At 46.3% G+C, this 20,828-nt stretch overlaps 1 protein-coding gene across 1 annotated transcript in view; it reads right to left on the bottom strand.

The window, feature by feature from the left end:
* Nucleotides 1-20,513, bottom strand: part of C10H1orf21 (chromosome 10 C1orf21 homolog) — a 108,130-nt gene extending 87,617 nt beyond the window's left edge. Inside the window, exon 1 of the mRNA XM_063407753.1 lies at nucleotides 20,378-20,513. The gene's annotated coding sequence lies outside the window, so the exon portion shown is untranslated. The remainder of the gene's footprint in view (nucleotides 1-20,377) is intronic.
* Between the last annotated feature and the right edge of the window lie 315 nt (nucleotides 20,514-20,828).

Below are 20,828 nucleotides of genomic sequence, written 5' to 3'. Positions count from 1 at the left end.
GAGGAAAGAGAACTGAATGCAATTTCATTATTATTTCAATTTCTGTAGTACATAGGAGCAGCCTCAGAAAGAATTCCACTGTGCTGTACACTGGAAACATGGAGCAAGAGCAGGCTCCCCCCAAAAGCCTGTGATTAAAGCATAAAACAGGAGACAAACTAACACTGGCACAAGGTCACACAGAAGACAATTCACAATTCCTACTCAAACTAATTTTACTTCTATACAGACAAAAAATTCAAACTGGGTTAAACAATAAACACTGTAACTACTACCATCCAGTCTCTATAAAATGCTGCTCATTCCAGCCACCAGGCTGAGCGGTCCGAACATGGTGGGAACCACACAGAAGATGGAGGGTACCACAATTCCCATCTTACACTGGTGCAGAGACATCTAAACAGAATTGCAGTGGATTCCAGATTAAAATACATCAGCCTTCAACCTGTGAACACAATGAATCACCCTCAGCTTAAAAGATGGTGTCCTGAGTTAGGCTGGGAGAGAGTTAATTTTCTCCCTAGTAGCTGGTAATATGGATTCAGCCTGAGAATAATGTTGCTGTTTCAGCTGTTGCTGAGCAGAGCTTACCCCAGCCAAGGACTCTGCAGTGTCCCAGGCTCTGCCAGCGAGGAGCTGCACCAGAAGCTGGGATGGAGCATGGCCAGGCCAGCTGATCCCCTGGGCACTGGAGATTCCACACCAGGGGATGTCGTGCCCAGGGTGAGAACTGGGGCAGTTGGCCAAGAGGGGCCCATGGCAGCTGGGGACGGGCTGGGCATCAGTGGGTGGGTGCTGAGGGACTGCACTGGGGTCACTCCTCTGCCTGCACTGTACTCCCTCTTTAATGGTCTCCCTTTTCATTATAATAATACCAATAATAACACTAAGAATATCATTATTGCTTAATTCAAGTATTAAACCGTTCTTATCTCAACCCACAGGCTTTACCTTTTTCTGATTCTTCTCCCATTCCCCAACATCTGTTAAACCATGCCAGATGTTTCCAGAAGCAGATCCAGTCAGCTGAGGTCTCTGCAGCAAGCCTCCAGGACCAGCTCATGCTCATGGACTAAACCAATGCTCAGGACACTACTGGGCTCCTGACAAGAGCAGTTTTCTGGGAAAAGGGGTGTAAAGCCTTTTAGGAGAGAGTTTTATGGGGAAAAAAGGAGATGCAGATAGACCAGGATGAATCTTATATACACAAACTGACAAGGAGAGACACGCAGTGATTGATGCTGCACATAATAAACACAACTGGGAAGAGTCTAGACAGGCTTTCAGTGTGTAAATATCAAATTATATGAAACATGCTGGAGGGACTTGTAGCAACCTCTAATTTTAAGGTTCTACCTGAAATGTACAGGAAAGGCAGCAATAGCCAGCTCCCTGGCTCCTTGCCTAAGCAGATTCTGCTCATTTGCTTAACCAGACCAATCACTAAACCATGTGGTTTATAAACACCTTTAAGAGTTTATTCTCAATGAGTAAATTGAGAAAACCTATAAGTCTGGGGTTTTTTCCATGAATAAAAAGTGGGTGAGGGAGGACAGTCCCCTTTCCCTTCATCCTTCCCCTTAATTCCTCTTCATTTTCACAGGGAGCTGCAAAACTGCATTTTGCCCAGCACTGTCACTGTCCTGCCCAGGACACTGTCCTGCCTATTTTCCCTTTGAGAACAATATGAAAATATTTTCCCACTGCATTCTTCCCAAACACTTTGCCCAAGTTATTAAAAGGCAATGTTAACTGCTGCTGCCACAACCCTTGTGCTCTGTAAATGCTTCCCACAAAGCACATCTGAACCATCAATCCTTTATCACCTCTCCAACTTCAGAAATGTGTCAGTCCTGCAGTTAAAACTCCTCAAATGCTTTTGTGATGGGTAGCAAAACCAGAAATCAGTGGTACACCGAGTAACCTGCTAAGTAAAGTTAAATGAAAGATTTGGGGGGGGTCTGAAAAGGGGGTTTGATCTTTCACTCAATAAATAAACAAATAAGTGACCCACAAGATGAATGCAGCTCACCTTGAACAGAGGAAGGAGATCTCCAGAGGGATGACCAGAATTGTATAAAAAAAAGTCAAGTTCTAAGAGCAATAGATGTTTCCTCTCAAATCATTCCTTTTGGGACCAAAGATAAACCACTGGGTTTCTGCTGGATGCAAAGCCATCAGGTATAACTCTCCTGTCTCACACCAGCTACATCAGTAATCTCTACCACAGAGCATCACATAATGTGGAAGAAACTGGATCCTCCCCAGACAGCCTGCTCTTTATGTTAATTCCCTCTGAAAATACTTTTTTTTTTCCTCTTCTCATTACTTTTCGTCCTCCTTAAGAGAAAAGCTGGACAAGGAAGGTTTTAGCACACCCATCTCAAAATCCTGAAATTGCTTCAAAGGTTCCCTGATGGAGAAATAGCACCACAATAGTGAGTTTTTAACAGAAAACCTGAATCCCATGAGAAAAGTTAGTATTTTAAGCCATTTAATACTTCCTATCTCCTTATCAGAATAGTACTGATTTTCTTTTCAGTTAAAGCACTTCAAACACACACATACCTCAACCACAAGAAGCTTGAGGGCTCAAAGTTAGACATATGCCAAGAAGGTCTGGTGAAAGACAACCAAAACTACCAGCAAAGTCTTTTGGTCCAGCAGTGAAGTGACCAGCTTGCCACAAGTACTTCCATAGTTGGCCAAAAGCAGCATTATGTGTTTATTTTATTAACAACAAGTTCACTTATCTTAAATATGCCTGACATCACCATTGCTCCACATCAGATGCCATTCTCCAACTCTGTCTCCTCCTCTCCTCCAGGCTTCCAGTAAAATTAGACCTTGCATTAAACTTCCAGTAAAATAATTGCAGTTGGCAGATATTTTTCAACACTGATTTGGAAGCCAAGAAACCAAAGCAAAACAAAACAAATTCAAGTCAAGCATTACCCAACTTTTCTCAGAAATAGCTTGTTCTGTAGATCAAATACTGTCACTGGTGGATGGTTTTGCTCTATGAACTTCACAAAAGCACTGGCTGTATACCTTACAAAATTTTCCTAAAAAAATAAAAGAAAATGTCTCAAGGCCTTCAAAACAACAACAAAAAATGATGGTAGAGAGAAAAAGTCCTCCTCAAACGAAGTGGACATTTTTACTGTGGACAAAACAATGAAAAGAAAAAGGAAAGCAAGAAGGAGCCAGAGTCCTTCACACAATTTCTAAGCAGCTTCCATCACCACCATCACTTTCTTCTGCATACAGATTATCATCTAACAAGCCCTTTAGATAATTCAGTCCATATATATGCTGTGTAGGTGTTTGCTAAAACACTAATGCCAGCATTCACTCACTACAACGGGTGTGCTTTCTACTTTATTACATTAAAAATTGTTACAAGAAGTCAGGGAAAAATGTGACAAGAAAGAGAACTCCATTTTCAGAAGTATTTTAAGTCTCTTCACCTCCATTTATTTTTCATCAGCATCAAGGCTGTTGTTAGAGCTGTTTCCTCCTGACATAACTCAGCACTCCCTTGATTCCCACACTTTATCATTCCCCTTTCCTGTTTTTGTACTCATTGCTGCCTTTTGAGGATGCTGAGTAGGGGCAGGAGGAAAATCGAGACAAGAGCTCTCAGCTTTCTGAACAGCAACCTCAGGAAGCAAGGCATTTAACAAACACAGTGGAATGCTGATCTTTAATTTTCAAGTCATTTAGCCAAAAACATGATGTACAGAAAGGAAAAAGTGATGTTCTAACAATCCCTGACGTTTCAAAAACAAAAATTCTGTCCATTCAGAGAATCATACCTAGCACTTCTTCCTCTGTCTATACCTACCACTTCTGTCTCATTCTACACTCTTAGAAAAATTCAGGATGTTTAACAAAAAGTGAACCAGGCTTGACTGCAGACATCTTTTGCCAGGATAACTCTCAAAATTGCCTAAGGGCTTGAGACACTCAGATGCTTTAACTAATAATTGAACAGGACACTGCATTTTGTATAGCTCTGAGATGGCTCTGAGACCTTTGTCAGTGTTTTTTTCCCCCACATATATATAGCAAAGAGAATGGATCATTCTGGAGATGAGTCACTACTGAAACAACAGAATAAACTCCTGTGAAATGCTGTGGGGTTTCTGCTTAACATTCTCTAGCTCCTTTTTGGGAGAATTTGGCAAGGTACTGGCAAACGCTCCTCCTACAGAAATCAAGCAGCAAATTTGTCAGTGAAATTAATCTAGAAGTGCTTAATATTAATTTCAGTCTCCACTTACCTCCTCCTCCTGCTTCAAGTTTGCTCCCTCACAAAGGAGGCAAAAGGGAATGGAAAGCCACCAAGAGCAGGGTGACAGCTAGCACCAAACCCACAGCCAGGCCACATTTCCACAGCTCCAGACAAAGCTCCAGCACATTTGCTACTGTTTTTCTGCACTGCATTTCTGAAGATCACCTCAGACAAAGCGCCTGAATATGTACAATGCTACAACGTGGTTTAGATTGGCTTCCACTTCTAACAAGTTCAGCAGCAACATCTTTTGGCCTGAAGCAAATTAACACATGTAAAATGGGGGGCGGGTGAAAGGCAGGGGTAAGTGAGGCCTTGGTGCCGAGCAGTCAGCAGAAAATTCCACTTAAATGCAGTGCTCCTGCTGCCGTGTCTGTCTGCACGGCATCCACCCGCCCTCCCGAAACCCTGACAGGCCTGGACACTCTCCTTCGACACAGGCACCACGGTAATTACTGCCATCCAATTCAATCTGCACACCAATCGCTAATTAACTCTGAGCAAGCAAAAGGTACCAAGCCCAGAATCACCGATAATGTCCCTGTCAGTAACCAGCGCTAATCTCAGGGTCATCAGGGGACACGGGGTGTTTACCTGGACAGCTGTGCTGTGCTGCAATCTGCCCTATTGTCTCTGCATGAGTCCTGCTACTTATGTATCCCTGTTACCTTCTTATTTATCCTTATTACTTTCTTTTTTATCCTTATTATTTTCTTATTTATCCGTATTACCTGCTGGCTCTGCACAATTCCTTGACACGACTCCCACGCTCCCTGAGGGTGGCTGGGCGGGGATCGGGCTCTGGTCCCCGGGAACAGGGACAGGAGGAGAGGGAACGGCCTCAGGCTGTGCCAGGGAAGGTTTAGGAATACTGGATTCAATATTAGGGAAAACTGCTTCATTCAAAGGTCGGTCAGGCACTGGAACAGGCTGTCCAGGACAGGGATGCAGTCACCATCCCTGGGGGGATTCACAAGACATGTAGATGTGGCACTTGGGATCACAGGTTAGTGGTGGGCTTGGCAGTGCTGGGGGAACAACAGGACTAGATCTTAGAGATCTTTTTAAACTGTAATGACTACGATTGTACTTAAAAGCTACGATAAAGGTTATTATTATCAATACAATATACCTTCAGTTACAGACACTTGCACCTTTGACTGGAGTTCCTTTGGAGGAACAGGTGCATTCCTACCATCCCTGTACAGAGGCACTTCAGGAGACTGGACATGGCAAACCCTTTGTTCTTAAAGTCATTGCCCAATCACTTCAGTCATTTTATACTGTCCTCAGCTAAGGCAGGAATCTGATGGAGAACAGAATAAACTGCTTATGTCCCATGCAAGTTATAGTAGGACTGAAAACATTCTGACTCGCTGTGCATAGTTGAGTAGGCAGAAAACATGAGGGAAAATGCTACTTGCAGGCTTTGGAGGAAAAAAAAAGCAACCTTAAAAAAAGTGACCAATTCTAAAAGTAAATTAATTTTTCTACTGGCTTCAAAGAGACTAAAAATAAGGGGGGTTACCAAAACAAACCATTAAGTCTATAAACATGAAAATGAGTTTTGTCACTAGCAGTACACCACAGACACTGAGTAGCAGCACACAAGGAACAAGTGCACTCACAGCGCGCTCAAAATTCACCATTTCAATTAAACTGTCAGTCCCTTAACAGATGATAATCCATCATTCCCCGGAGACTGCAGGAATACCAGCACTTCCTTCAGCACTCACTGAAGAGGAAGATGAGAAAACAATGCAAAAGAAATGAAAGACAAGCAACCCCCACCCAAAACCAACAGAACAGCTGCTCCTTTTCATGAATTTTCAGCAAGGGGAAAGCACTTTACATCTTCATTTCTCTGTGCTGAACAGAGGTGGTTGGCATTTTTGTACCATTTCACAGACAAAAAAGCAAAGGCAAAAGAAACCTCCACCTTCCCATCCCTCTGCTCTTATATCCATGGAAGAAACAGGCCTTTTTTGTTCCAAATTTGACAGCAAACTTTCATTATATTCCTCTGCTTTCCCAAACTGTTGTTATCCCAGAAGCTCAGCTGGGGCCGTACAGAAACACAGAAAGAAGCAATTCCTTCTTTAGGAAGCCTTCAGTGGAATCTCTTAACCCCCCCCCAGCCAACCTGCACAAACTCCACAAGCCCACCCAAGACTTTAAAGATGAGTTGACAATGCATTTATTCCCAACAACTACATCTGGTCCATGAAAGTCCATTTCACCCGGCACCCAAGAGAAACCAAAGGCAGATACACTGGAAACAGTGTAGGAATGCAGAAACCATCATGTAGTCACACTCTCTCCTACCCCAACTCAAGTCCAGGGGAACTCTTCTCTCTTTAAAGAGTAATTAAAGTTGCAGCGAGTCAACATGGACTGACCATCACAGCTATTGGGCTGTCCTGTCCATTTCCTTGTTCCTTCCCTCTTCCCTACCTTGCGAGCCTTGGAAAACCAATCTCCTAGCTGAAAGGCATGACTGCACTTCCCAGAACAACACCTGATCTCCTCTGGGGTTTCCTTGCACCAACGTAACACAACTGGTAATGTGGTCAGGGGAAAGTTAAGAGGAGGAGATGGGAAATGGTGCTAGTCCTGGTGAGAGGAAATGTTCCATGAGAACATTCTTTTTACTTGGAAGCAGAATTAACCAAGGAATTTCATAAGAGCTTCTTAGAAACACCTTAACATTTTAAACCAATAAAGAAGATCCCCATGGAACAACTTTATGTTGCCTAAGACTTTGCAGATACCACTCACATGAGCTTCCATGCCCAAAACCAGCGCTGGAGCTCTTTGTCCTGGACACGAGGCCCTGCTGCACCAGCTCCGTGCCTTCCTCTGACAAGCCAGCTCTTGCTCCTTGGTGTCCTGCCAGGACCTCTCCTGTAAAACATCCCATGTGCCAGCACAAGTGGCAACATGAAACTGCGTGGAAATTCATGCTGCTCTGGCTTTTGCAGGTCACTGCTACACCATACAGCAAGGGTGGGGACATAAAAACAGAAATAACAACAAGCCTCCATCTAGAGAGCAGGGCCTTTAACCAGCCAAAGCTGCTGGAATCACAAATCACTGTAATCCCACAGCCACTGCTAATGCTCCCTCTTACCCAAGAGTGTGTCCATGCCACAGTGAGACTGATTTCTTCAATAAGGCCCCATCCCAGGTTTAACAAGTGAAGGCTCATCCATTAAACTTCACCTGTACCTCACCTCTCTCCCAAAAACACACACTCGATTAGCTACAGTTAAGGTACCATAGTAAAATGTATTTTAATCAAATACAATTTCTTTTTTCTTCTTGTTGCTGTTGCTTTGTCTTTTACTTACTTATCTACTTGTCTGTCTTGCAGTCAAATCCCAGAATACAAACCAGCACAACTGAGAATCAGGGAACTAATGCAAGTGGTGATTATTTTGCTGTAACACCAATTACCATCTAAGTGGTTTGTGGCAGAAAGAGAGAAGGAATAGGGAACAAACAAGGGGTGCAGCCAGAGATCAAAAGAAATACTGCTCCTAAGTGGAATATTAACATTTCCCCCTGGAAGAGATGACAGGAAGATCAGCAAAGCGCATTAAGCAGAATCACTGCAGTTCACAACTGGAATATTTACAAACTTTTTGGCTGATCTTTAATATTTCAGAATTCAAGAAAAACCCTGACTGAACCTTTCCTCTTCTGCCCAGTCCATACCTAGTGGTGCTGTTCAGCTTGGTTCGAGTGACAAATTTTCTGTCTGGACCCAGCCCAACTGTACTTCACCCATTAGAAGAGAAGGGTGCACAACAACGAAAAGCAACACAAAGCCATGGCAGCCTACAGAAATCAGCTCTGGCCCTGAGCACTCACTCAAAGTTTTTATTCATAACACCATATGAAGGACAGGAGAAATAAGCATGTGATCATTTCTGCCCCGACCACACACCTTGAGACAGCAATGCAAAGCACATCTGTGCCCTAACACCATTTCCTTTCCAACAAGTGCCTCCTTTTGGTTTTGCTAGGCCCTGCCTCAGTTTCTCCTGCTCACATTTCTAGCCTTATGCCATCAGCTGTTTAGCTCTTCACATTCCATCTCAGCCCTCCACCTTGCCACCTCCTTGTTTATTTACAAACATTACACTTCTGCTCTCCATGTCATTTTTCTGGCTACTGACACCATCTCTGGATAGTGACAACCCAGACACAACATGCTCAGGCTCTGCCTTTACCCCAAAATGAAGAGTCAGCCAATATGAAATACCCAAGGCCAGGCTGGATGAGACTTGGAGCAACCTGATCTAGTGGAAGGTGTTCCTGCCATTCCAGGGGTTGGAATGATAAAATCTTCAAGGTGCCTTCCAACCCAGGCCATGTTATGAACATCTGTGAATACCTCCTTTGCTGGGCATCGTGGTGGCCAACCATTACTCTGAACTTCTTCCCAGAAGTTAATTTTTAATGCATGCTAAGCCCAAGATGCCTAAAGAGTCCAGTCTGTATGAGGGAGGTAGGCACTGTAGAAAGGTGCTAGGGAGATGAAGTTGGGGGACAACCAAACACCAGATGTGCAGGGGAGCCATACACCTTCTAAAGAGAACAACCAGAAAGACATGTCCTAAACCTCATCTGCAATGATATTTACACAAATTTTCCTATTTGTAAACAAATTACATAGCCACAGTATTTGATTGTACTTCTGTCTTCCATGACCAGTGAGTCAGAATTGTTGTTTACAGTCATTAGCAATACAGCCCTGCAGTCCATCAGCACTGCCTTCGCCCTGCGGAGGTGAAGCTTCAAAAAACATCAGGAAATAGGGATGCACACCCCAGCCCCAGGACTGCACTCTGAGCATTAGTACTTGTCATAGGCAGCAAGACAGCAGAGAATTACCCTCTGTCGTAATTCTGAACTTAAGAACAGTACTTGACGAGCAAATCTGTTGAGAACAGAATTAAGCTACTGAGGTTCAAGTTGATCAAAGGATTTGCAAAAGTAATCCAGACTTCACTCTGGATTAAAAAAAAAAAAAAAAAAAAGGCAAAACAAAAAAACGAACCAAAAGAACACCCCAAAACAGCCCACTTCAAAAGCGAGAAAAAGAACCAGTTCTTGTTTTTCTGATAGAAAGCACAGAACAAGCTCAGAGTCTTATTACAAAGTCACTGTCGTGGCTGCAGAGAGCCTGGATGGGCAGCTCCCATCACAGCAGCTCCACAGCTCCCTGCAAAAAAGAGCTGTTGTCTCCCAACTCCCATCCCAGTGCACCATTCTACCCCATGTCGTTTTTCTCCTATTCCAGCAATATCTGGAAGCACTACATTTTCTCCTCCTTAGCACAAGCTTTGAAACCATTTTACCAGTGCATGCTTGTTCTCTTTTTTCCCCAATAGTCCCCAAAACAAAGCAGCAAACAGGACAGAAACCAGGGGAACTGCCAAAGACAGATGCACACAGCACTCCTGCGTTTCCAGGTAAGTACAAACAACTGAGGGTCTAAGGCGCTGCCCCTGAGCCCACTGCAATTTCCATCAGTTTTAAACTTAGTCCTAGAGCACCTCAAATCCTTCAACCTACTCAACCTGATGGCTAATTACCAGGTAGGAACAAGGAACTGGAGACAGCTTCCAACTCCTACCACCAACATACTCTGCCTTAAGGGCCAAACTCACTCCCATCTTCTGCTTTCCATCACTCCTTTGACATTTAAATCAAGGCCCCGAACCAGTCCTTCAGTCTGATGATACAGAAAGGTCTGAACTCCTCCAACGCTGGGGTTTTTCTCCCTCAGCATTGGTCAGCATTCTCACAGTCAGCACCTCAGCTTAGTCTGCACTTGGAAAACACCTCGGATATGGATTCTATCTCAGAGAGTTTGATTTCACTGGCACTGAAGCAGCAGGCTGAAGCTTACATGCTACATTCATTTTTACACACAGTCACACTTAGTATTTTGAAAGCCATAAAACCATCCCAACACAAAAATTCAGTTCATGACATGTCAGGGGAGATGGCAGCAGGTAGGGAATAGAAAATTATAGACAAGGAAAAGAAGAATGGGAAATTCAACACTTGAAAAAGCAGAGAGGTCACCAATTTACCCATTAAAAGAATCCATCAGCAAACCAGACAACATCATTCACTATGTAGCAACCATGAAACAGGAATCCAGAAGTCTTCAGGGCTGCCTCCACTCTTGCAATTTTTATTCCTGAGGATACTCAGTCACAACCAAGATCAAAAGCAGAGCTGACCCCACATACTAGGAAAGCCCACAGATGTTGGGGGATAATTTCCTTACGGCATGGTTAATTCAACTAGGATCTTCCCTCCCACCTCTGCCTCTTACCAGGACATCAGAACTTGCCTCCTGCTTGGAGAGACGATACTTCGGGAAGCAGCTGATGCTGATTATGGCCAACAACAGCCTGTTTGTGCCTTTTCAAAGCACAGGATGATGCAAAGCTGCTCCAGAAAAGAATTATTTCTTCTGCCTTTGGCTTAGGGCACAAACATACAGAAACACAATTATCCTGGTTATTTACTCTCCACTAAAGAGATAAGGGCTGTGACGACAAGAGCGAGCAAGTGTGTTCCTCATGTGCTTTTCCAGGATAGCAGCAGCTCTTGGGAGAGCAGGGTGGTAGAGAGGAGAGGAAGCATTGTCATCAGTCTCCATCACAGCCAGACCATTCCTGTACCTGAAATGATGTGTTTTATTTCAAAATCAGGTCTTTAGACTGGTGGGAGTTTGCACCTTGGGCTTTCTTTTGGAGGGCTGGCAGGAGGGAAAAGGCAGCAGTAAAACAACTACTTGCCTTACTCATCTGCAGGAGCAAAGCAATCTGTTCTCATGCACTGAAGGCATTGTAAACCCCAGAAAAACAGGAGTTTTCTGTAACTCAAGAGGTTACACTTAATGAACATCTTCAGTGAACTCCCCCTTGTTTTGTGTAGTCTCTCTAGTCCTGTGCTGCTGCCCAACCTGTTCTGCCTACAAAGGAAAGCCAGGGCAGGGCCTGGAAGGGTTTGGACCAATTTTTCACCCAGCAGCAACATCACTATGTGCTGATTCCACCACATTTACTATTGCTTCAACCTCAGCACCTTCAGAAGCCCAAAGCCCTGCGGCTTTGCCCAGCTGATCTTCCCTGACTCGGCAGGAACGCCATCCCAATCCCATTTATCCATGAGGGCAGGGCTCACGGCCTGGCTGGCGCTCGGACACGGGGCAGGAAGGGCGATGGCCCCATTTCCACCCTCGGCAGCTGCTGGGTGGGAAGGAGCTGGGAGGGACCCGGGGCACATCCCTAACTCCCAGCTAAGCTGGGCGGCTGAATCAGCGGTGATTTGCTGCTGACACAGAGCTGCAATAAATCACCACCTTTCTGGAGCAACGAGGAAGTTGCAGGGGTGACTCAGTCATCCTCCATCCTGACGCCATTCCAGGAGCACAGCCACATACATCCCCCGGCTCTGGGCTGTGCCCGTGGCCCAAAAATAGCTTGTAAGCCAAATCCTGCAGTCATCACTTAAACCTGAAACCCTTTTATTTACACTCAGCAAGAACTCATATATGTTTTTGACAATGCTGAGAGTAACCAGTGCTTAAATTATTTGCTTAGCAAAGGAGTCTATTTAACTACTTACACCAAGTATGCAATGTTTTCTGACCCACATAGGAGCTAATAATTTGCATTTTATGGAAGCACTTTGCATAGACAACCCATCTTAATGGCCAACAACTTACTGTACAAGAATTAATAGTTGAAAAGCAACTCGTCAGCACTGTTATTTGTGTTACAGGTAACTCACAAACCTCATTACACTGTAGCATTAAATTTCCAATGACGACCTGGAAAGCTGCTCACTCTTAGAGTCTTTTTTTAAGGCATGATCTCTCAGAATGCCAAGCAATTGCAGAGAAAGTATGTGACAGCTACCCAGAGTCTGTGGAAGAGGCCAGGCAAAACACCCTGTCAGAAATGTATCAGCCTGATCCCCCTCTGGCTGAAGAAGTGACTTTGACTTCATGAACCCCCCCTCTCTCCAGTCAGTCACTTGGCCAAGCTTCTCTCACAAATTTCTGCCTTAATGCCAGATTAATCCTACTTCCTCCAGTCCCCAGACATCTAAGAAGCTCCAGCTCTTTTTCTCTCTAATCATTGGCTTTTAAACTATTTCTGTTGCAGTACCCAAGCATTTGCTGTGGATGAAAGAAGGCTCAGAGACTAGCACAGAAGTGTAAAGGCAAACAAAAATTACACAGCAAAGCCTGGGATTTTCATAGTCTTAGGGAAATTAGGTCCCCTGAATCCCATGGCAACTCTGGGAAGAGTCGAGTGCATAATTTTCCATTATGCTTGTGAAAAATCCCCAAATAAATGCACAACTAAATGCAGCTTCACAAGGCTGAGCATTTATTATTCTCCTGAACGTTGTTACTAAGCCTGAGGTCTCTTATTCCATGTCTTAAGGTTTGATTTTTCAGAAAACACTCTTTCTCTTGGCCAAAACGCCAGAGATGCAGAATGGTAGCTCCAGGAGAATCCAGCTCAGGGTCCTGTGGTTGGGGAAGGCCAATGGAGCAGCCCCACACCTCGAGCTGCTCGCCCTGATCCGCCTGTCCCGCTGACAGAGCCTCTCTGTGCTGGACCACAGGCACTCCCCTCTGTGACGTCTCTGCTCGGGGCTGTGCCTGTACACAGTCTGCTCCAGAACATGCTCACTGACTCTTTGCCATTGCCAATGCTTCTCTGGCAGATTTCTGCGGACTGAAGCAGGAAGATTTGGGGCAGCCAGGGGCTGATTTATCTCTGCGTGAGCGCCTGCGGGTGTAATTTGGGCAGCTCTCCCAAACAAAACATTTTCGCTGCCATAGCAAAGGCAAATTTGCCCAAACCAAATTTGTTTGGTACTTAATTAGCATCTCTGCTGCAATGCTGGAGACAAAAGAAAGAAGCGCTCCCCTCCTCCCATGAGCATCAGGACTTTTTAATCTCAAAGATACACCTTATCCAACATGACCAAAGCAGAAAGAATACAGCTCCCTCTTACTATTAAACAGAGATCATCTCAGGAGCTTGCTCATCATAAGGTTTTAATTTTAATTTCAGTAGCCCTGGCTGATAAGACCCCCACATCTGAAAACTAGGGAGTAATTTAAAAACATAAATCATAAGAAAAAACAATTATATCCATTAGACCTTTGCGAGGTAAAAAGAATAGAGATGGGATTAGAAAGCCCTTTCACCCACTAATCAAACAATTCCCTGAAGTACTCGCAGGAGTTTCTCCTCTCCACATTTCTGAGGCAGACAGAGGGGAGAGCCAGATCTGCTCCCCTGGATTCAGCCTGGCTTATTCAGCAGCTTCAGCTCTGCTAATTCAGATTCCTGCAAAAATGAAGGCTCAGAAGGGAAAGCTGAGCCTCCGGGCATCCACCAGACCACAACTACTGCACGCACATAAGAGGCAGGGCTGCACTGGAGGAGAGCAGGGAGAGGAGCAGCAGCCTGTCCTTCAGCATCACATGGCTGGCCATGCTCAGCAGCCCAAACCACAGCCTGAAACACCCAGCTCAGAGAACGCCCTGGAGCCGGGCACATCCAGCGCTAACAAAGAGCGGCTCCTGCACACCCTGGCAGTGCATTTACTGCGTGTCAGTGCATTTACTGCACGGCAGTGCATTTACTGCACGGCAGTGCATTTACTGCACGGCAGTGCATTTACTGCACGGCAGCTGTGCTCCCTTCAAGATGCAGCTGGGGTGAGCGGGCCTGTAGATGAAATTAAGCAGCAGGATCCAAAGTAGATATTGCCAGAACAGAGAAACATCTTAGTCATCCCTCAAAGCTGAAGCAGAAATGGGCTTACAGCCCATTAGCAGCCCTTAGAAAGGCAGCATTTGTTTTGGTTTACCAGCCAATTCTTCCCTCAGACTGTTCTCCACTGGAGAAGTGCAAATGTCTGCTACTCAGAGCTTTACTGAATAGCAATTTAAAAGAAATGAAACGAATGCTCCAAACACAAAGGTGAACTTCAACAAGCCTGCTTCCCCAGGAACAGCACACCAACATCACGAACATGCACAGGGCATGGAAACTGCTGCTGCCACTGTGAGAAAGGGAATACGAGCAATGTGTTCCTTCCTCCGTGTCTTCCTGCAAAAACAGTCTCCCTGCCCAGTATCCAAAACTGCACAGGCTCCACAAATCTAATTAGCCACTACTCCAAAACGCAGAGCTCTGTCTGCCTAAATGCATAAACATTAAAGTTGTTTGGCTTTTATTAATAAAATCTTGGGACAGGATGAGATAAAAATCCTGAGGAGGAAAGTCTAAGAGGTAAGTACCTCCCCCTCCCCGAGTAAAGAGCTGTCTTTGTGCGAATAAACTGGGCAACCTAGATAAACTTTTCCTTGTTTATTATAAAAGCACAAATTCACCAAGGTCCTTTTATGTCCTGATGTATGAAATCATTCCAGCTACATATAATTTGACAGAGCCAAAGGGGTGAGGCTATGGTATTTATAGATACATTCAGGGCTAGAATTTTGGTTAGCAGCAACATTTTTATGGCCTCAACACCTAACATACTTCTGGGAAAATGCCCACCTGTATATATAGATCCTGGGAAATTTTCCCTGTTAAATACATATTTCAAGTGAATTTGCTCTTTATCTTTTTCCAAACTTGACAAAGAAAGTCTGTGCTTTTCTCTTAGAGATACAGAGACAGAAGGAGAAGAAACTGAGGCCACTCACAGCAAGAGGGAAGCCTCTGATCCCATCCTGATGCTTTCAGACATGTTCACTGGTTTGTTTTTTTAATTCTCTAAAATAGGGCCTCAGATTTCCTAAGCACATGCCACACATTAAGACATGAATCTCTGTAAACAATTCAAAACAGAGAGACAGACAGAGCTCTGTAAAAAAAAAGAAGAGGAAGAATGGTTTTCTCTTATTCAGATAACGAATTAGGAGCTCACAATGTTTCAAAAACCTGTTTCTCCAAACTTCTAACCTAGAGCCCCGCCTAAAGTCTGCTCAGGACTGGATCAATACTCCACTTAAATCACTTGGCACTGGCATCTCTTCACTCCAGAACTACCTTCCTTTGAAGCAAACAACAGCAGACATGCAGGCAATGGATTAACACTGCTCCAGAGATCTTATTCACATTTATATCCATACCCATATACTGTTGTTGTGTATAGCATCATTATGTAAGCCTCCCGTTTTAAAACAAAATGTTTGTCTGGTCAGTGTCTACTATTATCCCACCCATAAACCATCAGGCTGAAATTCCACCCACTTTAATCATAAGTTTACAGGCTTAAGGGTGGAATAGTAGTAAAAATGACAAGATGAAGAATTTGTATTTGCTTTAAAAACATGAAAATTCTACCCATTTTTATCAACAGGATTTCAGAAGCCATCACAATAAGGGCACTGCCCAGGCTCCCCAGGGAATGGGCACAGCCCCAGGGCTGCCAGAGCTCCAGGAGCGTTTGGACAACGCTCCCAGGGATGCACAGGGTGGGATTGTTGGGGTGTCTGTGCAGGGACGGGGTTGGACTCAATGATCCTCATGGGTCCCTGCCAGCTCAGCATACCCTTTGATTGTATGATTCTGATAATAAATTAGCGACCTTTGAAGAGCTTCTTTTAAAAAACCAAACAGAACTTTACCACCAGTATCCAGAAGGAGGTCTGTGACCCAGAGGGCTCCTGTAACCCAGACTCCTGAACCACCAGCACAAAAGCAAATACTGTAGGACAATTCACAGCCAAAGGACCCTGCTTCCCTGCCACACAAAGAAAAAGTGGAATTTAAGCCACAACTTTGTTATCACCCATTTATTCCTGAAATGGTTGAGGATGGCTGGTGGAAGCCAATCCACAGAACAATTCAGGGACTGAGTTACTGCTTTTTCTGCATCATGCAGCACTTACCAGAATCTGTATTACATAACTCCAAGCTCTTTAATACAACTTTTAAATTCTGTTCTCTGCATTCTTACACATCCCCTAAAATGTTGCACCAGATCCCCTCCTAAGTTTTACTTTGGTAAATCTTCCAGCAATGTTGCTGAAGTTGCTCCTTGGCTTGCAGCAACTCTTTTGTCATACGAGTGTTTCTGAATCTATGTCCAGGATGCACACGTGCAGAAATCACATCTTGTATTTGAACAGTTTTTTGCATGCAGTCACCTAAATATGACAGCCATAATGGGTACCTATGCATGAAAGGTGACTGTAAACAGGGCTGGGATTATACCTCACTGCAAATATAAAGCAGTTTTCTTCATGTACCTTCTAAGACCATTTAGCATCTCCACATTTAGTTCATTTCTGTGTAAAAATCTAAAAAGAAATATATTCTTCCAGAATTCAAATAAAATCACAAGCACTTCAAATGGCAGATTGTAAAATGAAAAAAATAAAATCCTTTTCAAACTGGACAACTATACCAGGAGTTCACCAGCACAGGAGGCTGTGAAACATTAATGCCATGAAGTTTTTCAAAACTTCTTTTTAGAGAAGACAATCCATCAGCAGCTATTAAACACATAAGCCTGCCTGGAACTGCCAGCCCAAAGGTCTCCTAGAGTGGTGACTGCTACAAGGTTTACCAGGAGGAGAACTTCACTGTTCCAGTTTTTCTATGCACCTGAGAGTGGACCCATCAGAAGAGCTACCAAGCTAGACAGACCTCTAGTCTGACACAGAATGACTGCTCTTACTGCATTCACAAGATTGAAGATGACAAGAGAACCAACCTGTTAATAAATCAGGGCAGAAGTAAACTTGTACCAGTAAAAGAAATAGTCTTAACATGACTAACTGCATATCGCATTTCACACTGCCTTCTCTGAACATCCTACAACACAGCCTTTATAATACTACCTATTTCCTAAAGTACCTCTTTAGATTCCAGTGTACCCAAAATGTGCTTGTGTACATTTATCACAAATGTTATACAGCACACAGAGCAGCCAGCAGCACAGTGATAGACATTTGCAAATACCTGTGAAATCTCTTTGCAATTACATATCTGCTTATTTAGAATTAAACACAGGCAGCAAGGAAATAAATAACAACAATAATAATAATGAACTCCTTCCAGAGTACTTATGAACATGTATTCAAAATGTGGTCCTGCTCCATCCCCTGTTAGAGGATGGAAAAGCAGCACCCTCGAGGGTCCCATACCTTTGCCTGAACGAGAGGAAGATTGGAAGGCTCAGGCTCCACACCAAAACAAGGGCCTCTGGAAAACTGCGTGCAGGAGCTGCTTATTCCTCCTTTCCCCCAAACACCCGATGCCATCACATCCTGTACTTTGAGAACAAGAGGCACTCCTAGAGCTGCAGAGCCCAGGCGAGCCCACCTCAGTGCAGCTGCAGATGGGGGTCCCAGCGAGGCACTGCACACACATGAGAGGTCCATGCTGGCCAACACCTCCCTCTCCTCCCCACACTCCGGACACTTCCCCCACATCCCAGCCTGCCCTTCCCCTCCCAGCTCCCGTCTCTCCCGGCAGGGTGTAGCGATGCCTGCGCCGACCCTTGTGGCGCAGCCCACGCATCATCACCTCCTCACTGAGCAGATTCAGGGAGACAAGCCCTGCAAACCTCTCCTGCAGCACTGCTACCTCCACAACCGCGACAGGAAACGGCCAACTAATAATGGACTGGTTGAGGGGCTGCCAGCTTCAGCAAGCGTAGCTGGAACTGTATTTTTTGTTTATTTTAGGAAGCTTCCAGTTGAGCATTGGTCATCTTGCTTGACCCAAGCTCTGGACTGCAGTAGCCCAGAGCCCTCACAGCACCCCAGGCACCACCGGCTACGCACGAAGACCTTCAACGAGGCCTTGGCTTGTCAACTAAATGAAGCCAAAGTAAGTTTGCCCATGCGTGCAGGCAGCACCTCAGGCGCTGCAGAAGCTCCTGGAGCACAGACAATCGATAGTAAGTACATCATAATCCCAAAGAGATTGCTAAAAATGTATTTAGTACATTACTGTGTCTACTCATTGTGTTTCCATCCAATATCTGCAACGTGCCAAATGCAGCAGATCTGCCTGATGTAAACAGCTGCCCTAATCCACGCTGTTCTATAGATCGTGTTTACCCAGAGCTGAATGATCATTTCAACCTTTGTTAATCTGATTGCATAACAAACCACAGCAGCCTGAAATAACCAAGCTGCTCTCTCTGGCACTCATTAGTTGAAATCAGTCATTTCAGCACCCCGCTTCTGCTGAAAAACAGAACAAACCCGATCATGGAGAAAGAAGGAAATAAACAAAGCACCTGGCCGCTGCTTTGGCAGCCAAGCACCACGCACAGCGCAGCATGCGGACGCCACGGAGCACATTCCCACCTGGAGCAGGCTGCGAGCACAAGGCAAAGCGAAATGTTCTCAGGCGCTGAGCTCCACTGCGCAACTGAGGCACATTCTGCCGGAGCTCACTCGCGGCTCGGGCGCAGGCTCGCCAGCAAACGTGGATTTTCAAAACGTGTGATTGCACGTACATAAACAAAGGCCATAATTTACACGGCAGATCCTATGAAAGCTTATCTAGCACATGACATCACACCCATAAATTACAACTTAAAGCGACTGTGCCAAACCGCTCCCACCCTCCCACCCCAAAATGAAGATGATTAATATCAAACCCTGCTCATCCATGCCTGTGCCTCTTGGGAACAAACACATTTGAAGTACCTCCCAAGACAGAGTAGTATTTAAAGGTTCTTCAGACAATGAGAAGATTTATAGTTATTATTGCATTGCATCATCACAAAGCCTTAAACAAATCAAGCTGCCTCACCATACGACACCTAGGATAATACAAGGTTAAATAGCATCAAGCAGTTTCAGTTAACTTCACTTCTACAGAGGGGCAAAGACACCCCCAGCCCTTGGGCATGGGGATCTTCAGCCTCACAGCTATTATTAAACTGCAAGTTAGATAAGCAAAATCAAAACACACAGATTTCTTTCAATTCAGAAGCAGAATTCTTCCACTGAAATCCAACCAACCAGGGCATAGGGAGAGTGAAGGGCAGGCGAATGGGGAACTGAATAAGGTGAGGGACGTGTTTCAGCATCTCTCAGCTTTAGCTCACTAGTCCATGGTCAGCTTGGGAGAAATCAAGAGGCGGTATCAGAGTTAACATGACGCTGCCTATTGATCACAGCCAGCTCTCCACGGCACACAACAGAATTCCTCCCCGGACCGACGATACCCGAGGAGCTGCCTTATGGCACAACTGGCAGACGAGACAGGCATCAGCCGACTCTCAAACCAAAACACGTCTGAATACCTTTGTGAGGCAAAACCAGCCAAGTATCTCTGCTCCAGGCATAAATATCTACTGCTCCGAGTCCGCAGCTACCCACAAACAATCGCTAATGATCGCGGTGCCCCCACGCTCCGCCCGCGCCGGGGCAGTGCCCCCGCGGCAGGCCCTGCACCGGGGAACGGAGCGGCTCCGGCCGCGCCAGCTGGGTCTGTCCGTCTCCATCACGCTCTGCCCGCACCGAATTCCCATTTCTGCGCGTTATTACCAATCTGACATCACCCCAGAGCAGGCACAGTCTGACATCTACAGTTAACTCGGTGATGGTGTAAGTGCCGCCCGGCGCACAAGCGCTCGGTGTTGCAATACGCCGCTGCCGAACATCGAAAAAGAACACGGATAAATAGATGCAGATCTCGACATACAGCTACACACATAAAACCCGCCGGAGAGCGGCTCGCAAGGCTCGCTCCTGCCCCGGCCGCGGAGCCGCGGCCGAGCCCCCGGGCGCTGCCGGGCCGGGGGACCCGAGCCGCCCACCCGCAGCCATTTCCCCGCCGCTGCCGGCCGGCCCGCTCCGCACAAAGCCCGCCGGGCCATGAATAAAACATCGCCCGGAGGCGGCGGCGAGGGGGGTCGGGATACGAGAAATAAGGCAACGGAAAGGGGAGCGGGGAGGCGGCGGCGGGAGCGGCCCTGCGGAGAATGGTGGGGGGTGCTCCCGCCGGGCCCGACCCGCGCTGCCCCGGCCCCGGTGCTCACCTCGGCAGCCGCGCTCGCAGCGGCTCCCCCGGGCCGGAGCGGGCGGCGGGCGCGGGCAGCTGCGGCTCCCGGGCGGTGAGCGGCGGCGGCGAGCGGAGCGGAGCCGAGCGGAGCCGAGCGGCCTCTCGGGGAGCGGGCGGGGCGGGGCGGGGCGGGGCGGGCGCGGGGCCGTCACCGCGGGGAGGAGCCGCCCGCCCCGCCGGTACCCGCGGGGTGCGGGGTGCGAGGCACCGGCCCCGCTCATCCCGCACACCGACCCCGGGGGAACCGGCCCCGCTCATCCCGCACACGGCCCGGGGGTACCCAGCTCATCCCGCACACGGACCGGCGGCACCGGCCCCCCTCGTCCCGCACACGGCCCCGGGGGCACCGGCATTGCTCATCCCGCACACGGCCCGGGGGTACCGGCCCCGCTCGTCCCGCACACGGCCCCGGGGGTACCGGCCCCGCT

This window comes from Prinia subflava, chromosome 10, assembly GCF_021018805.1.
Source record: "Prinia subflava isolate CZ2003 ecotype Zambia chromosome 10, Cam_Psub_1.2, whole genome shotgun sequence".
Lineage (NCBI taxonomy): Eukaryota > Metazoa > Chordata > Aves > Passeriformes > Cisticolidae > Prinia > Prinia subflava.
The sequence above is the reverse complement of the archived record's forward strand: the minus strand, read 5'-3'. Positions and strand labels throughout refer to the sequence as shown.